Source organism: Aristolochia californica, unplaced genomic scaffold (genome assembly GCF_029961685.1).
Source record: "Aristolochia californica isolate CCGP_79_NKW_82.1479 unplaced genomic scaffold, dmAriCali1.0.hap1 SCAF_10, whole genome shotgun sequence".
Lineage (NCBI taxonomy): Eukaryota > Viridiplantae > Streptophyta > Magnoliopsida > Piperales > Aristolochiaceae > Aristolochia > Aristolochia californica.
Window position 1 is genome coordinate 13,117,244 of NW_027181771.1, and position 24,933 is coordinate 13,142,176.

Here is a 24,933-nt window from a genome sequence, read left to right on the forward strand (position 1 = left end):
TATAAGGAATAACAAAAATAAAAATTTTAGAGTTCACCAATGGAAAAAAAAATTTTCAAAATTATTTCAGGCACTATAAATGAACTCCAAGGTTTTGTTATCCATGTCTCTGGAAATTCCACTAGTACAGCCCCTAATAATAAGCCTGGTGGAATTTTATAGGCAAGGGAATTGTAACTGATCCTAACATGCTTTAAATGTGGTGGATATGCATGCTAGAAACTTGTTGAGGATGCAAGTGGACCTAATGATCCAAAAATTTCAAGGAGTAGAAAAAATCAAATTCTCAAGTGGTTGGATATTTACCAGGGCCAAACTACCCACATTTTGCCTATCCTAAAAAATCACATATACTTCTTGGGACTATCTCTCTCAGCATTTGTGGATTTCCATTTTTGTTGTTCAAATTTGTTTTTAGTTCCAAACTTGAGTTTTCACACTCCCATTTTTCTCGTAAACAAAAAAGATATAGGGCATAACAAAATGATTATTTTAGAGTTCATGTATGCTAAAAAAAAAAAATTCAAAATTATTTCAGGCAACAAAAAATTATCTCCATGGTTTGGTTGTCCATGTTCTGGAAATTCCACTAGTACATCCCTAATAATAAGCCTGGTGCAATTTTATAGGGAAGGGACTTGTAGCTGATCCTAACATGCTTTTAGGTGTGGTGGATATGCATGCCAGAAACATGTTGAGGATGCAAGTGGACCTAATGATCCAAAAATTTCAAGGAGTAGAAAAAATCAAATTCTCAAGTGGTTGGATATAAATACCAGGACCAAACAACCCACTTTTTGCCTATCCTTAAAAATCACAGATACTTTTTGGAACAATCTCTCTCAGCATTTGTGCATTTCCATTTTGGATGTTCAAATTTGTTTTCAGATCCAAACTTGAGTTTTCACTCTCCCATTTTTCTCGTAAACAAAAAAGAAATAAGGCATCACAAAATGAAAATTTTAGAGTTCATGTATGCAAAAAAAACATTCAAAATTATTTCAGGCACTAAAAATGAACTCCTTGGTTTTGTTATCCATTTTCTGGAAATTCCACTAGTACAACCCCTAACAATAATCTTGGTGGAATTTTATAGGCAACGGACTTTTAACTGATCCTAACATGCTTTAAGTGTGGTGGATATGCGTGCCAGAAACATGTTGAGGATGCAAGTGGACCTAACGATCCAAAAATTGCAAGGAGTAGAAAAAATCAAATCCACAAGTGGTGGGATATTTACCAAGGCCAAACAACCCACTTTTTGCCTATCCTTAAAAATCACTGATACATTTTGGAACTATCTCTCTCAGCATTTGTGCATTTCCATTTTGGAAGTTCTAATTTTTTTTCAGATCCAAACTTGAGTTTTCACACTCCCATTTTTCTCGTAAACAAAAAAGATATAGGGCATAACAAAATGAATATTTTAGAGTTCATGTATGCTAAAAAAAAAAAAATTCAAAATTATTTCAGGCAACAAAAAATTATCTCCATGGTTTGGTTGTCCATGTTCTGGAAATTCCACTAGTACATCCCTAATAATAAGCCTGGTGCAATTTTATAGGGAAGGGACTTGTAGCTGATCCTAACATACTTTTAGGTGTGGTGGATATGCATGCCAGAAACATGTTGAGGATGCAAGTGGACCTAATGATCCAAAAATTTCAAGGAGTAGAAAAAATCAAATTCTCAAGTGGTTGGATATAAATACCAGGACCAAACAACCCACTTTTTGCCTATCCTTAAAAATCACAGATACTTTTTGGAACTATCTCTCTCAGCATTTGTGCATTTCCATTTGGATGTTCAAATTTGTTTTCAAATCCAAACTTGAGTTTTCACTCTCCCAATTTTTTCAAAAACAAAAAAGATATAAGGCATAACAAAATGAAAATTTTAGAGTTCATGTATGCATAAAAAACAAAATTTCAAAATTACTTCAGGAACTAAAAATGAACTCCAAGGTTTTGTTATCCATGTTCTGAAAATTCCACTAGTGCAGCCCCTAATAATAAGATTGGTGGAATTTTATAGGAAATGCACTTTTAACTGATCCTAACATGCTTTAAGTGTCGTGGATATGCATGCCAGTAACATGTTGAGGGTGCAAGTGGACCTGAAGATCCTAAAATTAGGAGTAGAAAAAATCAAAATCTCAAGTGGTTGGATATTTACCAGGGCCAAACAACCTACTTTTTGCCTATCCTTACAAGGAACAAATACTTTTTTGAACTATCTCTCTTAGCATTTGTGCACGTCCGTTTTGGATGTACAAATTTGTTTTCAGATCCAAACTTAAGTTTTAACTCTCCCATTTTTCTCGTAAACAAAAAAGATATAAGGCATAAAAAAATGAAAATTTAAGAGTTCATGTATGAAAAAAAAAAAAATCTAAATTATTTCAGAGACTAAAATGAATTCCAAGGTTTTGTTATCCATGTTCTAGAAATTCCACTATTACCGCCCCTAATAATAAGCTTGGTGGAATTTTATAGGAAAGGGACTAGTAACTGATCCTAACATGCTTTAAGTGTGGTGGATATACATGACAGAAACATGTTGAGGATGTAAGTGGACGTAATGATCCAAAAATTTCAAAGAGTAGAAAAAATCAAATTCTCAAGTGGTTGGATATTTACCAGAGCCAAACAATCCACTTTTTGCCTATCCTTAAATATCACAGATACTTTTTGGAACTATCTCTCTCAGCATTTGTACATTTCCATTTTGGATGTTCACATTTGTTTTCAGATCAAAACTTGAGTTTTTACTCTCTCTTTTTTCTCGTAAACAAAAAAAATATATAACGCATAACAAAATGAAAATTTTAGAGTTCATGTATGCGAAAAAAAAATTCAAAATTATTTCAGGCACTAAAAATGAAATCCAAGGTTTTGTTATCCATGTTCTGGAAATTCCACAAGTACAACCCCTAATAATAAGCCTAGTAGAATTTTATGGGAAAGGGACTTGTAACAGATCCTAAAATGCTATAAGTGTGGTGGATGTGCATGCCAGAAACATGTTGAGGATGCAAGTGGAATGATCCAAGAGTTTCAAGGAGTAGAAAAAATCATATTCTCAAGTGGTTGGATATTTACCAGAGCCAAACAACCCACTTTTTGCCAATCCTTAAATATGACAGATACTTTTTGGAGCTATCTCTCTCACCATGTGTGCATTTTCATTTTGGATGTTCAAATTTGTATTCAGATCCAAACTTGAGTTTTCACTCTCCCATTTTTCTCCCAAACAAAAAAGATATAAGGCATAACAGAATGAGAATTTTAGAATTCATGTATGCAAAAAAAAAATTTCAAAATTATTTCAGGCAAGAAAAATGAATTCCAAGGTTTTGTTATCCATGTTCTGGAAATTCCACTTGTACAGCCCCTAATAATAAGCTTGGTGGAATTTTATAGGAAAGGGACTAGTAACTGATCCTAACATGCTTTAAGTGTGGCGGATATACTTGCCAGAAACATGTTGAGGATGCAAGTGGACCTAATGATCCAAAAAACTTCATGGAGTAGAAAAAATCAAATTCTCAAGTGGTTGGATATTTACCACGGCCAAACAACCCACTTTTTGACTATCCTTAAAAATCCCAGATACTTTTTGGAACTATCTCTCTTAGCATTTGTGCATTACCATTTCGGATGTTCAAATTTGTTTTCAGATCCCAACTTGAGTTTTCACTCTCCCATTTTTATCGAAAACAAAAAAGATATAAGGCATAACAAAATGAAAATTTTAGAGTTCATGTATGCAAAAAAAAAAAATTTTAAATTATTTCAGGCACTAAAAATGAACATCGAGGTTTTGTTATCCATGTTCTGGAAATACCACTAGTACAACCCCTAATAATAACTTTGGTTGAATTTTATATGAAAGGGACTTGTAACTGATCCTAACATGCTTTAAATGTGGTGGATATGTACACCAGAAACATGTTGAGGATGCAAGTGGACCTAATGATCCAAAAATTTCAAGGAGTAGAAAAAATCAAATTCTCATGTGGTTGGATATTTACCAGAGCCAAAGAACCCACTTTTTTCCTATCCTTAAAAATCACAGATACTTTTTGGAACTATCTCTCTCAGTATTTGTGCATTTTCATTTTGGATGTTCAAATTTGTTTTCAGATCCAAACTTGAGTTTTCACTCTCCTATTTTTCTCGTAACCAAAAAAGATATAAGGCATAACATAATGAAAATTTTAGAGTTCATGTATGCAAAAAAAAAATTCAAAATTATTTCAGGCACGAAAAATGAACTCCAAGGTTTTGTTATCCATGTTCTGGAAATTCCACTAGTACAGCCCCAAATAATAAGTTTGGTGGAATTTTATAGGAAATGGACTAGTAACTGATCCAAACACGCTTTAAGTGTGGTGGATATCCATGCCAGAAACATGTTGAGGATGTAAGTGGACCTAATGATCCAAAAATTTCAAGGAGAAGAAAAAATCAAATTCTCAAGTGGTTGGATATTTACGAGGGCCAAGCAACCCACTTTTTGCCTATCGTTTAAAATCACAGATACTTTTTGGCACTATCTCTCTCTGCATTTGTGCATTACCATTTTGGATGTTCAAATTTGTTTTAAGATCCAAACTTGAGTTTTCACTCTCCCATTTTTCTCGAAAACAAAAAAGATATAAGGCATAACGAAAAGAAACTTTTAGAGTTCAAGTGTGCAGAAAAAAAAAATATCAAAATTATTTCAGGCACTAAAAATGAACTCCGAGGTTTTGTTATCCATGTTCTGGAAATTCCACTAGTACAGCCCCTACTAATAAGCTTGGTGGAATTTTAGAAGAAAGGGACTAGTAGCTGATCCTAACATGCTTTAAGTGTGGTGGATATGCATCCCAGAAACATGTTGAGGACGCAAGTGGACCAAATGATCCAAAATTTCAAGGAGTAGAGAAAATCAAATTTTCAAGTGGTTGGATATTTACCATGGCCAAACAACCCACTTTTTGCCTATCCTTAAAAATCACAGATACTTTTTGGAACTATCGCTCTCAGCATTAGTGCATTTTCATTTTGGATGTTCAAATTTGTTTTCAGATTCAAACTTGAGTTTTCACTCTCCCATGTTTCTCGTAAACAAAAAAGATATAAGTAATAAGAAAAAGGAAAATTTTATAGTTCACGTAAGCAAAAAAAAATTTCAAAATTATTTCAGGCACTAAAAATGAACTCCAAGATTTTGTTATCCATGTTCTGGAAATTCCACTAGTACAGCCCCTAATAATAAGCCTGGTGGAATTTTATAGGCAAGGGAATTGTAACTGATCCTAACATGCTTTAAATGTGGTGGATATGCATGCCAGAAACTTGTTGAGGATGCAAGTGGACCTAATTATCCAAAAACTTCAAGGAGTAGAAAAAAATCAAATTCTCAAGTGGTTGGATATTTACCATGGCCAAGCTACCCACTTTTTGCCAATCTGTAAAAATCACAGATACTTTTTGGAACTATCGATCTCATCATTTGTGCAATTCCATTTTGGATGTTCAAATTTGTTTTTCAGATCCAAACTTGAGTTTTCACACTCCCATTTTTCTCGTAAACAAAAAAGATATAAGGCATAACAAAATGAAAATTTGGAGTTAATGTATGCAGAAAAAAAATATCAAAATTATTTCAGGCACTAAAAATGAATTCCGAGGTTTTGTTATCCATGTTCCGGAAATTCCACTAGTATAACCCCTAATAATAAGCCTGGTGGAATTTTATAGGAAAGGGACTGGTAGCTGATCTTACCATGCTTTAAGTGTGGTGGATATGCATGCCAGAAACAAGTTGAGGACGCAAGTGGACTAATGATCCAAAAATTTCAAGGAGTAGAAAAAATCAAATTCTCAAGTGGTTGGATATTTACCATGGCCAAAGAACCCACTTTTTGCCTATCCTTAAAAATCACAGATACTTTTTGGAACTATCTCTCTCAGCATTTGTGCATTTCCATTTTGGATGATCAAATTTGTTTTCAGATCCAAACTTGAGTTTTCACACTCCCATTTTTCTCGTAACCAAAAAAGATTGAAGACATAACAAAATGAAAATTTTAGAGCTCATGTATGCAAAAAAAAAAATTAAATTATTTCAGGCCCTAAAAATGAACTCCAAGGTTTGGTTATCCATGTTCTGGAAATTGCACTAGTACAACCCCCAAAAATAAGCCTGGTGGAATTTTATAGGCAACGGAATTGTAACTGATCCTAACATGCTTTAAATGTGGTGGATATGAATGCCAGAAACTTGTTGAGGATGCAAGTGGACCTAATGATCCAAAAACTTCAAGGAGTAGAAAAAATCAAATTCTCAAGTGGTTGGATATTTACCATGGCCAAACAACCCACTTTTTGCCTATCCGTAAAAATCACAGATACTTTTTGGAACTCTCAATCTCAGCATTTGTGCATTTCCATTTTGGATGTTCAAATTTGTTTTTCAGATCCAAACTTGAGTTTTCACACTCCCATTTTTCTCGTAAACAAAAAAGATATAAGGCATAACAAAATGAAAATTTTGGGGTTCATGTATGCAAAAAAAAAACTTCAAAATTATTTCAAGCACTTAAAATGAACTTCATGGTTTTGTTATCCATGTTCTGGAAAATCTACTTGTACAGCCCCTAATAATAAGCTTGGTGGAATTTTATATGAAATTTCCTTGTAATTGATCCTAACATGCTTTAAGTGTGGTGGATATGCACACCAGAAACATGATCAAGATGCAAGTGGACCTAATGATCCAAAAATTTCAACGAGTAGAAAAATCAAATTCTCAAGTGGTTGGATATTTACGAGGGCCAAACAACCCACTTTTTGCCTATTCTTAAAAATCACAGATACTTTTTGGAACTATCAATCTCAGCATTTGTGCAATTCCATTTTGGATGTTAAAATTTGTTTTTCAGATCCAAACTTGAGTTTTCACTCTCCCATTTTTCTCGTAAACAAAAAAGATATAAGGAATAACAAAATGAAAATTTTAGGGTTCATGTTTGCAAAAAAAAAATTTCAAAATTATTTCAGGCACTAAAAATGAACTCCAAGGTTTTGCTATCCATGTTCTTGAAATCCCACTAGTACAGCCCCAAATAATTAGCCTGGTGGAGTTTTATAGGCAAGGGAATTGTAAATGATCCTAGATTGATTTAAATGTGGTGGATATGCATGCCAGAAACATGTTGAGGATGCAAGTGGACCTAATGATCCAAAAACTTCAAGGAGTAGAAAAAATCAAATTCTCAAGTGGTTGGATATTTACTTGGGCCAAACAACCCACTTTTTCCCTATCCTTAAAAATCACAGATACTTTTTGGAACTATCTCTCTCAGCATTTGTGCATTTCCATTTTGGATGTTCAAATTTGTTTTCAGATCCAAACTTGAGTTTTCACAGTCCCATTTTTCTCGTAACCAAAAAAGATATTAGGCATAACAAAATGAAAATTTTAGAGTTCATGTATGCAAAAAAAAAATTTCAAAATTATTTTAGGCACTAAAAATGAATTCCAAGTTTTTGTTATCCATGTTCTGGAAATTCTACTAGTACAACCCCTAATAATAAGCTTGGTGGAATTTTATATGAAAGGGACGTGTAACCGATCCTAACATGCTTTAAGTGTGGTGGATATGCACACCAGAAACATGTTGAGGATGCCAGTGGACCTAATGATCCAAAAATTTCAAGGAGTAGAAAAAATCAATTCTCAAGTGGTTGGATATTTACCATGGCCAAACAACCCACTTTTTGCCTATCCTTAAAAGACACATATACTTTTTGGAACTATCTCTCTCAGCATTTGTGAATTTCCATTTTCAATGATGAAATTTGTTTTCAGATCCAAACTTTAGTTTTTAAACTCCCATTTTTCTCGTACACAAAAAAGTTATAAGGCATAACAAAATTAAAATTTTAGAGATCATGTATGCAAAAAAAAATTTCAAAATTATTTCACGCACTAAAAATGAACTCCAATGTTTGGTTATCCATGTTCTACAAATTGCACTAGTACAGCCCCTAATAATAAGCCTGGGGGAATTTTATAGGAAAGGGACTGGTAACTGATCCTAATATGCTTTAAGTGTGGTGGATATGCATGCCAGAAACAAGTTGAGGACGCAAGTGGACCTAATGATCCAAAAATTTGAAGGTGTAGGAAAAATTAAATTCTCAAGTGGTTGGATATTTACCATGGCCAAACCACCCGCTTTTTTCCTATCCATAAAAATCATAGATACTTTTTGAACTATCTCTCTCAGCATTTGTGCATTTTCATTTTGGATGTTCAAATTTGTTTCCAGATCCAAACACTAGTTTCCACTCTCCCTTTTTTCTTGTAAACAAAAAAGATATAAGGAATAACAAATTGAAAATTTTAAAGTTCATGTATGCAAAAAACAAAAATTTCAAAATTATTTCAGGCACTAAAAATGAACTCCAAGGTTTTGTTATCCATGTTCTTGAAATTCCACAAGTACAACCCTTAATAATAAGCCTGGTGGAATTTTATAGTCAAGGGAATTGTAACTGATCCTAACATGCTTTAAGTGTGGTGGATATGCATGCCAAAAACATGTTGAGGATGCAAGTGGACCTAATGATCCAAAAATTTCAAGGAGATGAAAAAATCAAATTCTCAAGTGGTTGGATATTTACCAGGGCCAAACAACCCAGTTTTTGCCTATCGTTAAAAATCACAGATACTTTTGGCAACTATCTCTCTCACCATTTGTGTATTTCCATTTTAGATGTTCAAATTTCTTTTCAGATCCAAACATGAGTTTTCACACTCCCATTTTTCTCTTAAACAGAAGAGATATCAGACATAACAAAATGAAATTTTAGAGTTCATGTATGCAAAAAAAAAATTTCAAAATTATTTCAGACACTAAAAATGAACTCCATGGTTTTGTTATCCATTTTCAGGAAATTCCACTAATACAGCCCATAATAATAAGCTTGGTGGAATTTTATAGGAAAGGGACTGGTAACTGATCCTAACATGCTTTAAGTGTGGTGGATATGCATGCCATAATCAAGTTGTGGATGCAAGTGGACCTAATGATCCAAAAATTTCAAAGAGTAGAAAGTTTCAAATTCTCGAGTGGTTGGATATTTACCAGGGCCAAACAACCAAATTTTTGCCTATCCTTAAATATCACTTATACTTTTTGGAACTATCTCTCTCAGCATTTGTGCATTTTTATTTTGGATGTTCAAATTTTTTTTCAGATCCAAACTTGAGTTTTCACTCTCCCATTTTTCTCGTAAACAAAAAAGAGATAACGAATAACAAAATGAAAATTTTAGAGTTAATGTATGCCAAAAAAAAAATTTAAAATTATTTCAGGCAGTAAAAAAGAACTCCAAGGTTTTGTTATCCATGTTCTGGAAATTCTACAAGTACAACCCCTAATAATAAGCCTGATGGAATTTTATAGGCAAGGGAATTGTAACAGATCCTAACATGCTTTAAATGTGGTGGATATGCATGCAAGAAAAATGTTGAGGATGTAAGTGGACCTAATGATCCAAAAATTTCGAGTAGAAAAAATCAAATTCTCAAGTGGTTGGATATTTACCAGGGCCAAACAACCCACTTTTTGCCTATCCTTGAAAATCACAGATTCTTTTTGGAACTATCTCTCTCAGAATTTTTGCATTTCCATTTTGGATGTTCAATTTTATTTTCAGATCCAAACTTGAGTTTTCACACTCCCATTTTTCTCGTAAACAAAAAAGATATCAGGCATAACAAACTGAAAATTTAAGGGTTCATGTATGCAAAAAAAAAATTTCATAATTATTTCAGGCACTTAAAATTAACTCTATGGTTTTGTTATCCATGTTCAGAAAATTCCACTAGTACATCCCCTAATAATAATCTTGGTGAAATTTTATATGAAAGGGACTTGTAACTGATCCTAACATGCTTTAAGTGTGGTGGATATGCACGCCAGAAACTTGTTGAGGACGCAAGTGCACCTAATGATCCTAAAATTTCAATGAGTAGAAAAAATCAAATTCTCAAGTGGTTGGATATTTACCAGGGCCAAACAACCCACTTTTTGCCTATCCTTAAAAATCACAGATACTTTTTGGAACAATCTCTCTCAATATTTGTCCATTTTCATTTTGGATGTTCAAATTTTTTTTCAGATCCAAACTTTAGTTTTAACTCTCCCATTTTTCTCGTAAACAAAAAAGATATAAGGAATAACAAAATGAAAATTTTAGAGTTCATGTATGCAGAAAAAAAAATTTCAAAATTATTTCAGGCACTAAAAATGAACTCCAAGGTTTTGTTATCCATGTTCTTGAAATTCCACTAGTACAGCCCCTAATAATAAGCCTGGTGGAGTTTTATAGGCAAGGGAATTGTAACTGATCCTAAAATACTTTAAATGTGGTGGATATGCATGCCAGAAACATGTTGAGGATGCAAGTGGACCTAATGATCCAAAAACTTCAAGGAGTAGAAAAAATCAAATTCTCAAGTGGTTGGATATTTACTTGGGCCAAAGAACCCACTTTTTGCCTATCCTTAAAAATCACAGATACTTTTTGGAACTATCTCTCTCAGCATTTGTGCATTTCCATTTTGGATGTTCAAATTTGTTTTCAGATCCAAACTTGAGTTTTCACACTCCCATTTTTCTCGTAACCAAAAAAGATATAAGGCATAACAAAATGAAAATTTTAGAGTTCATGTATGCAAAAAAAAAATTTCAAAATTATTTTAGGCACTAAAAATGAATTCCAAGTTTTTGTTATCCATGTTCTGGAAATTCTACTAGTACAACCCCTAATAATAAGCTTGGTGGAATTTTATATGAAAGGGACGTGTAACCGATCCTAACATGCTTTAAGTGTGGTGGATATGCACACCAGAAACATGTTGAGGATGCAAGTGGACCTAATGATCCAAAAATTTCAAGGAGTAGAAAAAATAAATTCTCAAGTGGTTGGATATTTACCATGCCCAAACAACCCAATTTTTGCCTATCCATAAAAATCATAGATACTTTTTGAACTATCTCTCTCAGCATTTGTGCATTTTCATTTTGGATGTTCGGATTTGTTTCCAGATCCAAACACTAGTTTCCACTCTCCCTTTTTTCTCGTAAACAAAAAAGATATAAGGAATAACAAAATGAAAATTTTAAAGTTCAAGTATGCAAAAAACAAAAATTTCAAAATTATTTCAGGCACTAAAATTGAACTCCAAGGTTTTGTTATGCATGTTCTTGAAATTCCACAAGTTTAACCCCTAATAATAAGCCTGGTGGAATTTTATAGGCAAGGGAATTGTAACTGATCCTAACTTGCTTTTAAGTGTGGTGGATATGCATGCCAGAAACATGTTGAGGATGCAAGTGGACCTAATGATCCAAAAATTTCGAGGAGATGAAAAAATCAAATTCTCAAGTGGTTGGATATTTACCAGGACCAAAGAACCCAGTTTTTGCCTATCGTTAAAAATCACAGATACTTTTTGGAACTATCTCTCTCACCATTTGTGCATTTCCATTTTGGATGTTCAAATTTCTTTTCAGATCCAAACTTGAGTTTTCACACTCCCATTTTTCTCGTAAACAAAAAAGATATCAGGCATAACAAAATGAAATTTTAGAGTTCATGTATGCAAAAAAAAAAAATTCAAAATTATTCCAAGCACTAAAAATGAACTCCATGGTTTTGTTATCCATGTTCTGAAAATTCCACTAGTACAGCTCCTAATAATAAGCTTGGAGGAAGTTGATATGAAAGGGACTTGTAACTAATCCTAACATGCCTTAAGTGTGGTGGATATGCACGCCAGAAACCTGTTGAGGATGCATGTGGACTTAATGATCCAAAAATGTCAAGGAGTAGAAAAAATGAATTCTCTAGTGGTTGGATATTTACCATGCCCAAACAACCCACTTTTTGCCTATCCTTAAAAATCATAGATACTTTTTGGAACTATCTCTCTCAACATTTTTGCATTTTCATTTTGGATGTTCAAATTTGTTTTCAGATCCATACTTTAGTTTTCATACTCCCATTTTTTTCGTAAACAAAAAAGATATCAGGCATAACAAAAAGAAAATTTAAGAGTTCATGTATGCAAAAAAAAAAAATTCAAAATTATTTCAGGCACTAAAAATGAACTCCAAGGTTTTGTTAACCATGTTCATGAAATTCCACTAGTACAGCCCCTAATAATAAGCCTGGTGGAATTTTATAGGAAAGGGACTAGTAACTGATCCGAACATGCTTGAACAGTGGTGGATATGCATGCCATAAACAAGTTGAGGACGTAAGTGGACCTAATGATCCAAAAATTTCAAGGAGAAGAAAAAATCAAATTTTCAAGTGGTTGGATATTTACGAGGGCCAAGCAACCCACTTTTTGCCTATCATTTAAAATCACAGATACTTTTTGGAACTATCTCTCTCTGCATTTGTGCATTACCATTTTAGATGTTCAAATTTGTTTTCAGATCCAAACTTGAGTTTTCACTCTCCCATTTTTCTCGAAAACAAAAAAGATATAAGGCATAACGAAAAGAAAATTTTAAAGTTCATGTATGCAGAAAAAAAAAATATCAAAATTATTTCAGGCACTAAAAATGAACTCCGAGGTTTTCTTATCCATGTTCTGGAAATTCCACTAGTACAGCCCCTAATAATAAGCCTGGTGGAATTTTAGACGAAAAGGGACTAGTAGCTGATCCTAACATGCTTTAAGTGTGGTGGATATGAATGCCAGAAACAAGTTGAGGATGCAAGTGGACCTAATGATCCAAAATTTCAAGGAGTAGAGAAAATCAAATTCTCAAGTGGTTGGATATTTACCATGGCCAAACAACCCACTTTTTGCCTATCCTTAAAAATCACAGATACTTTTTGGAACTATCGCTCTCAGCATTAGTGCATTTTCATTTTGGATGTTCAAATTTGTTTTCAGATCCAAACTTGAGTTTTCACTCTCCCTTGTTTCTCGTAAACAAAAAAGATATAAGGAATAAGAAAAATGAAAATTTTATAGTTCACGTATGCAAAAAAAAATTTCAAAATTATTTCAGGCACTAAAAATGAACTCCAAGGTTTTGTTATCCATGTTCTGGAAATTCCACTAGTACAGCCCCTAATAATAAGCCTGGTGGAATTTTACTGGCAAGGGAATTGTAACTGATCCTAACATTCTTTAAATGTGGTGGATCAGAAAACTTCAAGGAGTAGAAAAAATGAAATTCTCAAGTGGTTGGATATTTACCGGGGCCAAACAACCCACTTTTTTCCTACCCTTACAAATCACAGATACTTTTTGGAACTATCTCTCTCAGCATTTGTGCATTTTCATTTTGGATGTTCAAATTTGTTTACAGATCCAAACTTGAGTTTTCACTCTCCCATTTTTCTCGTAAACAAAAAGATATAAGGCATAACAAAATGAAAATTTTAGAGTTCATCTATGCAAAAAAAAAAAATTCAAAATTAATTCAGGCACTAAAAATGAACTCCATGGTTTTTTTATCCATGTTTTGGAAATTCCACTAGTACAGCCCCTAATAATAAGCTTGGTGGAATTTTATATTAAAGGGATTTGTAAGTGATCCAAACATGTTTGAAGTCTGGTGGATATGCACACCAGAAACATGTTGAGGATGCAAGTGGACCTAATGATCCAAAAATTTCAAGGAGTAGAAAAAATCAATTCTCGAGTGGTTGGATATTTATCATGGCCAAACAACCCACTTTTTGCCTATCCTTGAAAATCACAGATACTTTTTGGAACTATCTCTCTCAACATTTGTGCATTTTCATTTTTGATGTTCAAATTTGTTTTCAGATCCAAACTTGAGTTTTCACTATCCCAATTTTCTCGTAAACAAAAAAGATATAAGGCATAACAAAATGAAAATTTTAGAGTTCATGTATGCAAAAAAAAATTTCAAAATTATTTCAGGAACTAAAAATGAACTCCATGGTTTTGTTATCCATGTTCTGGAAATTCCACTAGTACGGCCCCTAAAAATAAGCTTGGTGGAATTTTATATGAAGGGGACTTGTAACTGATCCTAACATGGTTTAAGTGTGGTGGATATGCACGCCATAATCATGTCGAGGACGCAAGTGGACCTAATGATCCAAAAATTTCAAGGAGTAGAAAAAATCAAATTTTCAAGTAGTTGGATATTTACCATGGTCAAACAACTCACTTTTTGCCTATCCTTAAAAGACACAGATACTTTTTGGAACTATCTCTCTCAGCATTTGTGCATTTCCATTTTCTATGTTCAAATTTGTTTTCAGATCCAAACTTGAGTTTTCACTCTCCCATTTTTCTCGTAAACAAAAAAGATATAAAGCATAACAAAATTAAAATTTTAGAGTCCATGTATGCAAAAAAAAAATTCAAAATTATTTCAGGTACTAAAAATGAACTCCAAGGTGTTGTTATCCATGTTTTGGAAATTCCACTAGTACAACCCCTAATAATAAGCCTGGTGGAATTTTATAGGAAAGGGACTGGTAACTGATCCTAACATGCTTTAAGTGTGGTGGATATGCATGCCAGAAAAAAGTTGAGGATGCAAGTGCACCTAATGATCGAAAAATTTCAAGGTGTAGGAAAAATCATATTCTGAAGTGGTTTCATATTTACCATGGCCAAAAAACCCACTTTTTGCCTATCCTTAAAAATCACAGATACTTTTTGGAAGTATCTTTCTCAGCATTTGTGCATTTTCATTTTGGTTGTTCAAATTTGTTTTCAGATCCAAACTTAAGTTTTCACTCTCCCATTTTTCTCGTAAACAAAAACTATATAAGGCAGGACAAAATGAAAATTTTAGAGTTCATGTAGGCAAAAAAAAAAAAATTTCAAAATTATTTCAGGCACTTAAAATGAACTCCAAGGTTTTGTTATCCATGTTCAGGAAATTCCACTAGTACAGGCCCTAATAATAAGCCTGGTAAAATTTTATAGGAAAGGGACTTGTAACTGATCCTAACATGCATTAAGTATGGTGGATATGCATGCTAGAAACATGTTGAGGACGCAAGTGGACCTAATGATCCAAAAATTTTAAGGAGTAGAAAAAATCAAATCCTCAAGTGGTTGGATATTTACGAGGGCCAAACAACCCACTTTTTGCCTATCATTAAAAATCACAGATACTTTTTGGAAATATCTCTCCCATCATTTGTGCATTTCTATTTATGATGTTCATATTTGTTTTCGGATCCAAACTTGAGATTTCACTCTCCCATTTTTCTTGTGAACAAAAAAGATATAAGGCATAACAAAATGAAAATTTAAGAGTTCATGTATGCAAAAAAATAAAATTCAAAATTATTTCAGGCACTAAAACTGAACTCCAAGGATTTGTTATCCATGTTTTGAAAATTCCACTAGTACAACCCCTAATAATAAGCCTGGTGGAATTTTATAGCAAAGGGACTGGTAACTGATCCTAACAAGCTTTAAGTGTGGTGGATATGCATGCCAAAAAGAAGTCGAGGACGCAAGTGGACCTAATGATTCAAAAATTTCAAGGTGTACAAAAAATAAAATTCTCAAGTGGTAGGATATTTACCATGGCCAAACAACCCACTTTTTACCTATCCTTAAAAATCACTGATACTTTTTGGAACTATCTCTCTCAGCATTTGTCCATTTTCATTTTGAATGTTCAAATTTATTTTCAGATCCAAACTTGACTTTTCACTCTCCCATTTTTCTCGTAAACAAAAAAGATATAAGGAATAACAAAATGAAAATTTTAGAGTTCATGTATGCAAAAAAAAAATTTGAAAATTATTTCAGGCACTAAAAATGAACTCCAAGGTTTTCTTATCCATGTTCTGGAAATTCCACCAGTATAGCCCCTAATAATAAGCCTAGAGGAATTTTATAGGCAAGGGAATTGTAACTGATCCTAACATGCTTTAAATGTGGGGGATATGCATGCCAGAAACATGTTGAGGATGCAAGTGGACCTAATGATCCAAAAACATCAAGGAGTAGAAAAAATCAAATTCTCAAGTGGTTGGATATTTACTAGGGACAAACAACCCACTTTTTGCCTATCCTTAAAAATCACAGATACTTTTTGGAACTATCTATCTCAGCATTTGTGCATTTTCATTTTGGATATTCAAATTTGTTTTCAGATCAAAACTTGATTTTTCACTCTCCCATGTTTCTCGTAAACAAAAAAGATATAAGGCATAACAAAAAGAAAATTTTAGAGTTCATGTATGCAAAAAAATAAATTTCAAAATTATTTCAGGCACCAAAAATGAACTCCAAGGTTTTGTTATCCATGTTCTTGAAATTCCACTAGTACAACCCCTAATAATAAGCCTTGGTCGAATTTTATAGCCAAGGGAATTCTAACTGATCCTAACATCCTTTAAATGTGGTGGATATGCATGCCAGAAACATGTTCAGGATGCAAGTGAACCTAATGATCCAAAAATTTCAAGGAGTAGAAAAAATCAGTTCTCAAGTGGTTGGATATTTACCACGGCCAAACAACTCACTTTTTACCTATCCTTAAAAGACACAGATACTTTTTGGAATTATCTCTCTCAGCATTTGTGAATTTCCATTTTCGATGTTGAAATTTGTTTTCAGATCCAAACTTGAGTTTTTAGAGAAGGGACAGGTAACTGATCCTAACATGCTTTAAGTGTGGTGGATATGCACGCCAGAAACAAGTTGAGGACGCAAGTGGACCTAATGATCAAAAAAATTCAAGGAGTAGAAAAAATCAAATTCTCAAGTGGTTGGATATTTACCATCGCCAAACAACCCACTTTTTGCCTACCCTTAAAAATCACAGATACTTTTTGGAACTATCTCTCTCAGCATTTTTGCATTTTCATTTTGGATGTTCAAATTTGTTTTCTGATCCAAACTTGAGTTTTCACTATCCCATTTCTCTCGTAAACAAAAAAGATATAAGAAATAACAAAATGAAAATTTTAGAGTTCATGTATGCAAAAAAAAAAATTTTAAATTATTTCAGGCACTAAAAATGAACTCCAAGGTTTTGTTATCCATGTTCTTGAAATTCCACTAGTACAGCTCCTAATAATAAGCCTGGTGGAATTTTATAGGAAAGGGACTGGTAACTGATCCTAACATGCTTTAAGTGTGGTGGATATGCATGCCGGAAACAAGTTGAGGACGCAAGTTGACCTAATTATACAAAAATTTCAAGGAGTACAAAAAATCAAATTCTCAAGTGGTTGGATATTTACCATGGCCAAACAACCCACTTTTTTCCTATCCTTAAAAATCACAGATACTTTTTGGAACTATCAATATCACCATTTGTGCATTTTCATTTTGGATGTTCAAATTTCTTTTCAGATCCAAACTTGAGTTTTCACTCTCCCATTTTTCTCGTAAACAAAAAAGATATAAGGAATAACAAAATAAAAATTTTAGAATTCATGTATGCTAAAAAAAAATTTAAAATTTATTTTAGGCACTAAAAATGAACTCAAAGGTTTTTTAAACCATGTTCAGGAAAATCCACAAGTACAGCCCCTAATAATAAGCCTGGTGGAATTTTATAGACAAGGGAATTGCAACTGATCCTAACATGCTTTAAGTGTGGTGGATATGCATGCCAGAAACATTTTGAGGATGCAAGTGGACCTAATGATCCAAAAATTTCAAGGAGTAGAAAAAATCAAATTCTCAAGTGGTTGGATATTTACCAGGGCCAAACAACCCACTTTTTGTCTATCCTTAAAAGTCATAGATACTTTTTGGAACTATCTCTCTCAGCATTTGTGCATTTCCTTTTTGGATGTTCAAATTTGTTTTCAGATCCAACCTTGAGTTTTCACACTCCCATTTTCTCGTAAACAAAAAAGATATAAGGCTTAACAAAATGAAAATTTTAGAGTTCTTGTATGCAAAAAAAAAATTTCAAAATTATTTCAGGCACTAAAAATGAACTCCATGGTTTTGTTATCCATGTTCTAGAAATTCTACTAGTACAACCCCTAATAATAAGCTTGGTGGAATTTTATATGAAAGGGACTTGTAACTGATCCTAACATGCTTTAAGTGTGGTGGAAATGCACGCCAGAAACATGATAAGGATGCAAGTGGACCTAATGATCCAAAAATTTAAAGGAGTAGAAAAAATCTGTTCTCAAGTGGTTAGATATTTACCAGGGCCAAACAACCCACTTTTTGCCTATCCTTAAAAGAGACAGATTGTTTTTTGAACTATCTCTCTCAGCATTTGTGAATTTCCATTTTTGATGTTCAAATTAGTTTTCAGATCCAAACTTGCGTTTTTACTCTCCGATTATTCTCGTTAACAAAAAAGATGTAAGGCATAACAAAATTAAAATTTTAGAGATGATGTAGGCAAAAAAAAAAAAATTTCAAAATTATTTCAGGCACTAAAAATGAAATCAAGGTTTGGTTATCCATGTTCTGGAAATTTCACTAGTACAGCCCCTAATAATAATAAGCCTGGTGGAATTATATTGGAAAGGGACTGGTAACTGATCCTAACATGCTTTAAGTGTGGTGGATATGCATGCCAGAAATAAGTTGAGGACGCAAGTGGACCTAATGATCCAAAAATTTCAAGGTGTAGAAAAAATCAAATTCTCAAGTGGTTGGATATTTACTTTGCCTATCCTTAAAAATCACAGATACTTTTTGGAACTATCTCTCTCAGCATTTGTACATTTTCATTTTGGATGTTCAAATTTGTTTTCAGATCCAAACTTGAGTTTTCACACTCCCATTTTTCTCGTAAACAAAAAAGATATAAGGAATAACAAAAAGAAAATTTTAGAGTTCATGTATGCAAAAATGAAAATTTCAAAATTATTTCAGGCACTAAAAATGAACTCCAAGGTTTTGTTATCCATGTTCTTGAAATTCCACAAGTACAACCCCTAATAATAAGCCCGGTGGAATTTTATAGGAAACGGAATTGTAACTGATCCTAACAGGCTTTAAGTGTGGTGGATATGCACGCCAGAAACATGTTGAGGATGCAAGTAGACCTAATGATCCAAAAATTTCAAGGAGTAGAAAAAATCAATTCTCAAGTGGTTGGATATTTACCATGGCCAAACAACCCACTTTTTGCCTATCCTTAAAAATCACAGATACTTTTTGGAACTATCTCTCTCAGCATTTGTGCATTTTCATTTTGGATGTTCAAATTTGTTTTCAGATCCAAACTTGAGTTTTCACTATCCCATTTTTCTCATAAACAAAAAAGATAGAAGGAATAACAAAATTAAAATATTAGAGTTCATGTATGCAAAAAAATATTTTCAAAATTATTTCAGGCATTAAAAATGAACTGCAAGGTTTTGTTATCCAAGTTCTTGAAATTCCACTAGTACAGGCCCTAATAATAACCCTGGTGGAATTTTATAGGAAAGGGACTAGTAACTGATACTAACATGTTTTAAGTGTGGTGGATATGCATGCCAGAAACAAGTTGAGGACGCAAGTGGACCTAATGATCCAAAAATTTCAAGGTGTAAAAAAAATCAAATTCTCAAGTGGTTGGATATTTACCATGGGCAAACAACCCACTTTTTGCCTATCCTTAAAAATCATAGATACTTTTTGGAACTATCTCACTCAGCATTTGTGCATTTTCATTTTGGATGTTCAAATTTGTTTTCAGATCCAAACTTGAGTTTTCACTATCCCATTTTTCTCGTAAACAAAAAAGTTATAAGGAATAAAAAAATGAAAATATAAAGTTCATGTATGCAAAAAAAAAAAATTCAAAATTATTTGATGGACTAAAAATAAACTCCAAGGTTTTGTTATCCATGTTCTTGAAATTTCTTAAGTACAACCCCTAATAATAAGCCTGGTGGAATTTTATAGGCAAGGGAATTGTAACTTATCCTAACATGCTTTAAGTGTGGTGGATATGCATGCCAGAAACATGTTGAGGATGCAAGTGGACCTAATGATCGAAAAATTTCAAGGAGTAGAAAAAATCAAATTCTCAAGTGGTTGGATATTTACTAGGGCCAAACAACCCACTTTTTGCCTATCCTTAAAAATCACCGATACTTTTTGGAACTATCTCTTTCACCATTTTTGCATTTCCATTTTGGATGTTCAAATTTGTTTTCAGATCCAAACTTGAGTTTTCACATTCCCATTTTTCTCGTAAACAAAAAAGATATCAGGCATAACAAAAAAAAAATTTTAGAGTTCATGTATGCAAAAAAGAAATTTTAAAATTATTTCAGGCTCTAAAAATGAACTCCATGGTTTTGTTATCCATGTTCTGGAAATTCCACTTGTACAACCCCTAATAATAAGCTTGGTGTAATTTTATATGAAAGGGACTTGTAACTGATCCTAACATGCCTTAAGTGTGGTGGATATGCACGCCAGAAACTTGTTGAGGATGCAAGCGGACCTACTGATCCATAAATTTCAAGGAGTAGTTAAAATTTATGTATGCAAAAAATTCAAAAATATAATAAATGTGATTGAAGAAAATTATTTCTCTCACTAAAAATGTACTCCAAAATTTTGTTATCCATGTTTGGGAATTTCCCCTAGTACAATCCCTAATAGCTTGTGGAATTTTATAAGAAAGAGATTTCTAATTGATCCTAACATGTTTTAAATGTGGTGGATATGCATGCCTGAAACATGTTGAAGATGGAAATGACCTAATGATCCAAATATTTCATGGAGTTGAAAGAAATAAATTCTCAAGTTAACGTGCGGTGGGATATTCATTAGAGCCAAACAACCCACTTTTTGCCTTTTTTTAAAAAGTGGACCTAACTACCATAGATCAGGGTAAATGTTTTGATCGATTAATGATGTGCAACAGCTATAATTTATTAGAATTGACTAATGGTTTGGGAGTCAACACTCAGTTAAAAATGCCTCTATCCCCCTTTTCCGATGATTGCAAAACCTAATATATAAAAAACTAAAATAGTTGAAAATTCATAAAAAATCACAGAATGTTTTTGGAATTATCTCTCTCAGCATTTGTGCATTTCCATTTTGGATGTTCAATTTTTTTTCAAATCCAAATTTGAGTTTTCACTCTCCCATTTTTATCTTAGACAAAAAGATAAGGCAAATTGAACACAACAAAATGAAAATTTTAGATTTTTTGTATGCAAAAAAATGAAAGCTATAATAAATGTAAGTGAAGAAAATTATTATTTCACGCACTAAAAATCAACACCAAAGTTATGTTATCCATGTTTGGGAAATTTCACTACTACAGCCCCTAATTGGTTTGTGGAATTTTATAAGAAAAAGATTTATAATTGATCTTAACATGTTTTAAATGTGGTGGATATGCATGTTCGAATCATGTTGAAGATGCAAATGACCAAATGATCCAAAAATTTCAATGAGTAGAAAAAATTAAATTCTTAAGCTAACATGCGGTTTGATATTTACAAGAGCCAAACAACCCAATTTTTGCCTATTTTAAAAAAAAGCGGACCTAACATTCATAGATCATTGTAAATATTTTGTTGTATTAATGATGTGTAATGGCTATTATTTTTGTTAGAAATGACTTATGGTTTGGGAACCATAATACCAAAGTTATGTTATCCATGTTTGGGAAATTTCACTACTAAAAATCAACACCAAAGTTATGTTATCCATGTTTGGGAAATTTCACTACTACAGCCCCTAATTGGTTTGTGGAATTTTATAAGAAAAAGATTTATAATTGATCTTAACATGTTTTAAATGTGGTGGATATGCATGTTCGAATCATGTTGAAGATGCAAATGACCAAATGATCCAAAAATTTCAATGAGTAGAAAAAATTAAATTCTTAAGCTAACATGCGGTTTGATATTTACAAGAGCCAAACAACCCAATTTTTGCCTATTTTAAAAAAAAGCGGACCTAACATTCATAGATCATTGTAAATATTTTGTTGTATTAATGATGTGTAATGGCTATTATTTTTGTTAGAAATGACTTATGGTTTGGGAACCATAATACCAAAGTTATGTTATCCATGTTTGGGAAATTTCACTACTAAAAATCAACACCAAAGTTATGTTATCCATGTTTGGGAAATTTCACTACTACAGCCCCTAATTGGTTTGTGGAATTTTATAAGAAAAAGATTTATAATTGATCTTAACATGTTTTAAATGTGGTGGATATGCATGTTCGAATCATGTTGAAGATGCAAATGACCAAATGATCCAAAAATTTCAATGAGTAGAAAAAATTAAATTCTTAAGCTAACATGCGGTTTGATATTTACAAGAGCCAAACAACCCAATTTTTGCCTATTTTAAAAAAAAGCGGACCTAACATTCATAGATCATTGTAAATATTTTGTTGTATTAATGATGTGTAATGGCTATTATTTTTGTTAGAAATGACTTATGGTTTGGGAACCAACACTCAGGTAAAAGTTCCTCACCCCACTTTTTCCTATGATTGAAAACCAAATATATAAAAACTATATGAGTTTAAAATCCTTAAAAATCACATATAATTTTTGCAATTATCTCTCTCAGCATTTGGGCATTTCCATTTTGGATGTTCAATTTTTTTTGAAATCAAAAATTGAGTTTTCACTCTCCTACTTTTCTCGTAAAATAAAAAGATAAGGCAAATAAAACATAACAAAACAAAAATTTAAGAGTTTATGTATGAAAAAATTGAAAACTACAATTAATTTATGTGAATAAAATTATTTCAGGGACTAAAAATGAACACCAAAGTTTTGTTATCCATGTTTGGGAAATTCTACTAGTTCAACCCCTAATAGCTTGGTGGAATTTTATAAAAAAGATATTTCTAATTGATCCTAACATGTTTTAAATGTGGATATGCATGCCTGAAACATGTTGAAGTTGCAAATGACCAAATGATTCGAAAATTTCAAGGAGTAGAAAATTTTAAATTCTCACTTTAATGTGCGGTGGGATATTTAACAGAACCAAACAACCCACTTTTTGCCTATTTAACAACTAGCGGACCTAACAATCATAGATCATCGTAAATTTTTTGATCGGTTAAAGATGAGTAAAGGCTATAATTTTTTCAAAAAGTGGACCATACATTCATAGATCATCGTAGTTTTTTTATCAAATAATGAAGTGTAACGGCTATAATTTTTGTTAGAAATGACTTATGGTTTGGGAGTCAACAGTCAGTTAAAAATGCCTCATCCCCCCCCCCCCCCCCCGACCTTTTTTCGATGATTGAAAAACCTAATATATAAAAAACTAAAAGAGTTTAAAATACTTATAAATCATACATACTTTTTGGAATTATCTCTCTCGGCATTTGTGCATTTCCATTTTGGATGTTCCATTTTTTTTCAAATCCAAACTTGAGTTTTCACTTTCCCATTTTTCTCGTATACAAAAAGATTAGAAAAATAGAATATAAGAAAATGACAATATAGGAGTTTATGTACGCAAAAAATTGAAAACTATTACAAATGTAAGTGAAGAAAACTATTTCACGCACTAAAAATGAACTCCAAAGTAATGTTATCCATGTTTGGGAAATTCCACTAGTACAACCCCAAAAAGCTTGGCGGAATTTTATATGAAAGAGATTTCTAATTGATCCTAACATGTTTTAAATGTGGATATGCATGCCTGAAACATGTTGAAGATGCAAATGACCAAATGATCCAAAAATTTCAAGTAGTAGAAAATTTTAAATTCTCAATTTAATGGGCGGAGGGATATTTAATAAAACCAAACAACACACTTTTTGCCTATTTAACAAATAGCAGGCCTAACAATCATAGACCATCGTAAATTTTTTGATTGATTAATGATGCGTAAAGGCTACAATTTTTTTTAGAAATGACTTTTGGTTCTGGAGTCAACACTCAGTTAAATATGACTCGGCCCCCTTTTTTCGATGATTGCAAAACCTAATATATAAAAAACTAAAAGAGTTTAAAATACTTATAAATCATACATACTTTTTGGAATTATCTCTCTCGGCATTTGTGCATTTCCATTTTGGATGTTCCATTTTTTTTCAAATCCAAACTTGAGTTTTCACTTTCCCATTTTTCTCGTATACAAAAAGATTATAAAAATAGAATATAAGAAAATGACAATATAGGAGTTTATGTACGCAAAAAATTGAAAACTATTACAAATGTAAGTGAAGAAAAAAACTATTTCACGCACTAAAAATGAACTCCAAAGTTATGTTATCCATGTTTGGGAAATTCCACTAGTACAACCCCAAAAAGCTTGGCGGAATTTTATATGAAAGAGATTTCTAATTGATCCTAACATGTTTTAAATGTGGATATGCATGCCTGAAGCATGTTGAAGATGCAAATGACCAAATGATCCGAAAATTTCAAGTAGTAGAAAATTTTAAATTCTCAATTTAATGGGTGGAGGGATATTTAATAGAACCAAACAACCCACTTTTTGCCTATTTAAAAAATAGCAGACCTAACAATCATAGATCATCATAAAGTTTTTGATTGATTAATGATGCGTAAAGGCTAGAATTTTTTTTAGAAATGACTTTTGGTTCTGGAGTCAAAACTCAGTTAAATATGCCTCGACCCCTTTTTTCGATGATTGCAAAACCTAATATATAAAACACTAAAAGAGTTAACAATACTTAAAAATCACATATACTTTTTGGAATTATCTCTCTCAGCATTTGTGATTTTCCATTTTGGATGTTAATTTTTTTTTCCAAATCCTAACTTGAGTTTTCACTCTTCCATTTTTCTCGTAAACAAAAAGAAAGTTATGGCAAATAGATCTCAACAAAATGAAAATTTTAAAGTTTATGTATGCAAAAAATTGAAAACTATAATAAATTTAAATTGAAGAAAATTATTTCTTGCACTAAAAATGTACTCCAAAATATTTTTATCCATGTTTGGGA